This window comes from Neofelis nebulosa, chromosome 2, assembly GCF_028018385.1.
Source record: "Neofelis nebulosa isolate mNeoNeb1 chromosome 2, mNeoNeb1.pri, whole genome shotgun sequence".
Lineage (NCBI taxonomy): Eukaryota > Metazoa > Chordata > Mammalia > Carnivora > Felidae > Neofelis > Neofelis nebulosa.
Window position 1 is genome coordinate 198,804,961 of NC_080783.1, and position 6,000 is coordinate 198,810,960.

Consider the following 6,000-nt stretch of genomic DNA (forward strand, 5'->3'; position numbering starts at 1 on the left):
GGGGCACCTGGCTGGATCAGTTGGTGGAGTATGTGACCCTGGATCTCGGGGTCATGAGTTCGAGCCCCATGTTGGGCTTAGAGACTACTTAAAAAAAAAAAAAAAGAAGAAAAAGAAAAGGGGCACCTGGGTGGCTCAGTCAGTTGAGATTCCAACTCCCGATTTCCACTCAGGTCATGATCTCATGGTTTGTGAGTTCGAGCCCCACATTGGGCTCTGCACTGACAGCATGGAGCCTGCTTAGGAGTCTCTGTCTCCCTCTCTCTTCCCCTCCCCCACTTGAGTTGTGTCTGTTTCTCAAAATAAATAAACTGAAAAAAGAAAAAAGAAAAAAAAAAGCTGTGTGGCTGGCACAGTATCACTTCTACCACAATCCATTGGTCAAAGCAGCCACAGTCCAGCTCAGAGTCAAGAGGAGGAACCACTCACTGGCCCTACCTTTAGATAGGAAGCCTGGCACAGAGTTTGTGACCACTGTCACCGGCCCCACCACCTGAAGTCTCCCCTCTCGAGGTACTGTTCTCCATTCCCTTGAAATTTAATATAACACATACAGCCTCAACTCCTAATGTGCCGAGCCCTGCATGGGGCAATAGTGATAACATTGTAAAGGCACGGGAAAGGGGACATCTAAACCCCCAGCTGTGTCCTAGGCAGTGGAGAGTCCCTCCTTTCACAGGCCTCTGGTTTCTTCGGAATTCCTTGAGGGGATTAGATGCAGAGACGGGTTTGGAACCAGGGGCTGGAGAGAACGGCAAATGTTCTGCATGACTGGCTGAGAATTTTGGAGGCCTTCCAGGACAAACTGGTGTTAAAAAAAAAAAAGGGAGGGGGGCGCTCAGTCGGTTAAGCGTCCGACTTCGGCTCAGGTCATGATCTCACAGTTCGCGAGTTCGAACCCCATGTCGGGCTCTGTGCTGACGGCTCGGATCCTCGAGCCTGCTTCGGATTCTGTGTCCCCCCCTCTCTCTCTCTGCCCCTCCCCGTCTCTCTCTTTCTGTCTCTCTCTGTCTCAAAATTAAACATTAAAAATTTAAGAAAAAAAAAAGTTGAGAAAGGGGACTAGCAGAAGGCCTGAGAGAAACTTTGAGGGGGTTTCCCAGTGGAGGATGAACATTCAAGACGGATGTCTGATTCCATATTGATTCATTCATTCATTCAACAGCTGCCTCCCTAGCACCTAGTGAGCTCTGCCAACATGATGGTAAGATCAGTTCCTACTTACTCACTACCGGAGGAAACAAACCAAGAAAAAGTTAAAAGACATGTAAAGTAATTGCAAATCGTGATAAGTCCCATGAAGCAAACTCACGAGTTGCTGAGAAAGAGAATAAAATAGGGATCAGCTTTATATATTAAACCACCCCCCCCCGGCCCCCAACCTACCCCAAATCTTCAGGAAAGTCTGCTACCCGCGTGACGGGGATTGGTGGCTATCAGAGAAAGAGGATGAATTCTCAATCTGGTTTAACAAGACGTCTTCCGGAGCCAGGAGAATAGGACGGAAATGTTTCCATGACCCGAACTAACTCAGGATGAACAGGACCTCAAACTGCCGGCTGACGGCAAGAATCCAAATTCCACCCCCACGGTATGTTCCAGGGCTTTGCAAAGTGCAAGCACCATGGGCCTCCACAGAGTATGAATGGAGGAGTCAAATGATCCATTACAACCTGACTTCACTTCCCTTGAGGGGTCACGCTCCAATGGGGGAGGTGCCCTGTACCTCACAAGAGCACACTGGAGTCCAACGTTGCCTGTAGCTGAGGCCTAGAGGAGGGACTTGGGAGTACAACCTTGAAAGGCATGTTCAAAAGCAAAATTCAGGGGCGCCTGGGTGGCTCAGTCGGTTGAGCGTCTGACTCTTTGGTTTCGGCTCAGGTCATGATCTCACGGTTCTCGAGAGATCGGAGCTCCACATTGGGCTCTGTAAAGACAGTGTGGAGCCTGCTTGGGATCCTCTCTCCCCCTCTCTTTCTGACCCTCCCCCCACCCTCTCTTTCTCAAAATAAATAAGCTAAAACACACACACACACACACGCACGCACGCAAACAAGAAACAAAATTCAGGGGTGCCTGGCTGGTTCAGTTGGAAGAGCATGTGACTCTAGATCTTGGGGGCCATGAGTTCGAGCCCCACATTGGGTGTAGAGATTACTTAAGTAAGTAAGTAAACTTTAAAGAGTCAAGCAAATGCAAAGATCTAATCGGCTTTATTAAATGATTTGTGAATCGGGCAGCATCTCATCTCGCAAGGAGAGAGCAGCTCCGAGGTGTACAAAATGGAAGATGTTTATAGGAAGGAGGGAGGGCCAAGAAAGTTATGATCAAAAGAAAAGAAAGGATTGTTCCAGGCACGGTCAGTTTCCCTTGGGCGGAAGGACAAGGGGTCTATTCAGGCACCTCATCTGCCTTTGGGGAATGGAGAGGGGCCATGTGACAGATTACCTCGCCGGTGCTTAGCAGAAAAACTCCGGATTGAGCGGTTAAGACTCGTATTTCTGAAGGAGGTTGCAACTGCAAATGCAATTAGATTAGGTATGAAGTCCTGGGATGGTGACTTCAACAGGCCCAAGTGGCATCGTTTTGGGCCCGTGGTTCTCTTTTCGACACACATTGCAAGGACAGCTGATAGTTCTGGGTGAGTTCAGAGAGGACTTCACGGTGGAGGGGACCTTTGAGCTGAGCGTCAGAGGAGGAGAAGGAATTCTCTAGGCCTCAGGGAGAGTGAATTAATTGGTATAAGGCCAGGCTGCTTTTACAGAGAGAGACCCAACAATGCAGGGGCTTCAAGAACAGGGAAGTGTCTTTCTCACAGAGCAGCCCCCATATGAATAGTCCCTGTGGGTGGGTGGTTCTGCTCCCTGTAGTTATTCGGGGACCTGGGCCAGTCCTGGTAAAACTGTCATCACAAAAGCTCTCTATGGTTGCAAAGCCTTCACACCTTGGCTGCAGGCTCCTTTCCTGCCAGGTCACTCTACACCGGGTGAACTCGTCTCCCCACTCCACATGCCTGTGCCTGTCTCCTGGTTCCACAGCAAGGAGCTAAGTCATCGCCTCATCGAAAAGCCAGGGCGGGCCCACATCCAGGCCCTTCCTAGATTGGTTTCACCAGCTTCCCAACCTCGGGAACCAAGTGGCAGAAAGCCTAATGCCCAACAGCGAAAGCACAAAGTTATCAGCCCCGGAGCTGAGCAACCCAGGAATAGGCCTGGCTGTAGGCTCTCGCGGGACGTCACCAGGGACTGGTTTCTATCTTCAGCCTGCAGTGACAAGGCCTCTGGACTGGCTCAGCTCTCAGGCCCTCATGTGAATGGATGCTACAGCCCCCATCCTCGCGGGGCTGTCCTAACTTCTTTCCTTTTTTTTGAACCTTTTTATTTTTTTAAGTATTCTCTCCACCCAACATGGGGCTCCATGTCACAAGCCCAAGCTCAAGAGTCATAAGCAAGCAACATGGACTGAGCCAGCCAGACGCTGGGAGGCTGGCCTAACTTCTGAAACCCATTCTGATTGGACTGGTGTATGTCATGTGACCACACACATACCAATCATCACAGCCAAGAGAATGTGATACAAGGATGGGCCAAGCCAGGTCAGGTGCTTGCTTCATCCCTGATGCTGAGGGCATTGACCCAAGGTCGCCAGACTCTCTAAGTTGCAGGGGAACAGTGGCTCTAAATAAACAGGTTGCTAGGGAGGCATCCAACCAAAGACCATTATGGTGCAAACCCCCTCCACTTTCCATCAGCCTTGAAGTCTCTTCCCCCTTCCCCAAATCAGTTAAGTCTGTTCCCGCCTCCTGCCCTTGGCCTGGACCGTCACTTAGCCAGAAGGGCTCTTTCTATTCCTCCTTTTCTTCTTTTTAAAAACAATTTTTATGTTTATTTATTTTTGAGAGACAGAGTGTGAACAGGGGAGGGGCCGAGAGAGGGGGAGACACAGAATCCCTTTCACACATCACCTCATTTAATTGACCCACAAAACATCGTAGCACAGTCCTGATTAGCCTCTGTGCACACCCCCTTTTCTCAGACTGAACTTGGGGAAAATCCACCAGACTGTGACTACCTCTTCAGCCTCATCTCATGCTTGTTCTCGTTTGGACGCACCCTGCTGACCTTCCTTCAAGTCCTTGAACATACCGTGCTCTTTTCCACCCAGACAGTAAGTTCCCGTGAGGGCAAGACTGGGGTCTGCTCTGCTCACCAGATGGTTTTACCTAGCACATGAAAAGCTCAGCAAATATGCGGAGCAAATATGCCTATACCCAGCACATGAAAAACTCAGCAAATATGCTATAATCTTAGCAGATAGGGAGGACTTCGGACAGACTTGGCTTTGGGATTCAACTTGTGCACGGGTTGAGGACGACTTCAGCGAGTTTGGGGGAAACCGTCCCAAGACTGCTTTTCTATGCTGAGGCCCCAGTGGAAAGTATATTTTCTCGTTGAGGACTGAGAGCTATAGTCAATGAAAGCCTAGAGCTGTTGGTAGCCATGTTGCCTGGCTGCATGGAAAGAAGAATTGAGGGATGCTGAGAGAGACGGGGCCCTGGAAACTTCTGTACCCAAAACTCCTGTACTTCTAGAGTGTGCCAGTAATTCTCCTCCCCCTCACCTCCTTCTTTGCTTTAGCTTGTGGTAGGTTTCTGTCACTTGCAACTGCTAGAAATCTGGTTAATACAATGTAGAAAGGAGTCTGGTCAAGATCTTAAGTGGGCAGGAAACCCAAGCCAAATCATAAAGGGTTTAGGATAGAACCTGGCACGTGATAGGCACTCATTGTTGAGGAAACACTGTTCTTGTAGTTCCCTTACTTTCCCACCAAAATGCAATTACACATTGCAATTTTAACCGAGTAATTATTGGTGTCATTACTTGCTCACTGTCTTCCAACTATACTGTAATCTTCATTTCTGTAGGGACTGTCACTCGTTCCCTGTATTCTTACACCCAACACATGACCTAGCACAGAGGTGATCAATAAATATCTTTGAATGAATGAATGAACGAACGAATGAATGCTAGTTAAGAGCATGAACCTTAGGGTGAGAAAGACTCCAAAAACGTGAAGGGAGACCCAAGGTTTAAGTCCTGCTGCTTGCCACTTACTTGTCTTCATGTGGGCATGCCACATAAGCGCGTGTGAGCTTCGTTTTTCTCAGCTGTAAAATGGGGGTGATAATATTACCTAGTTTATGGATTGTTTCGTGCAATAAATGGAAATGTGTGAGTGAAGTGTTAGTACAGTTATTAAGACAGTTCTTCCTAGCAAGTACAAAATAGACGTCTGTTAAGAAGATGACAGCAAGCCCTCCTCCTCACTTCCGTTCTCGCAACCCACTCTCCCAACACCCGGCAAAACAAGACCTGTCATCGTCAATTCACAGAAGAGGAAACAGGACCACGCAGGAGAAGGACTCGGTCCAGGACCCAGCCCCTAGCGGTGGAGCCTCGGGCCTGAGCACACTGGGGACGGGCGGGGCTGCGGGGCGGGCGGCGCGCAGGTTCGGGGAGCCCATCCGGCGCCCCTTGGCGAGTTCCCCACCGCTCGGCTCTCTCCAGCGGCCGCGTTCCTGAGGTAGGGGCCCCTGCGGGACCCCGCAGCTCCTCGCCCCTGCGAGCTTGGGCCCCGCCCCACTCCCCCCGGGCCCCGCCCCTCCGCCCCCACTCTCAGGCGCAGGCCCGCCTCTTTCTGCATGGGCCCCGCCCCTCCGCCCCACTCTCAGAATCAGGCCCCGCCCTACTCTGCATGGGCCCGCCCCTCCGCCCCACTCTCAGAATCAGGCTCCGCCCCACTCTGCATGGGCCCCGCCCCTCCGCCCCTACACTTAGGCGCAGGCCCCGCCCTACTCTGCATGGGCCCCGCCTCTCCACCCCTACTCTCAGGGGCACGCCCCGCCCCACTCTGCGTGGGCCCCGCCGCTCCCCGCCCCTCTCCCCCGGCTCCGGCCCGGCTCCTTCTCCCCCGCCCTGGCCCCCCAACCCCCCACCAGCC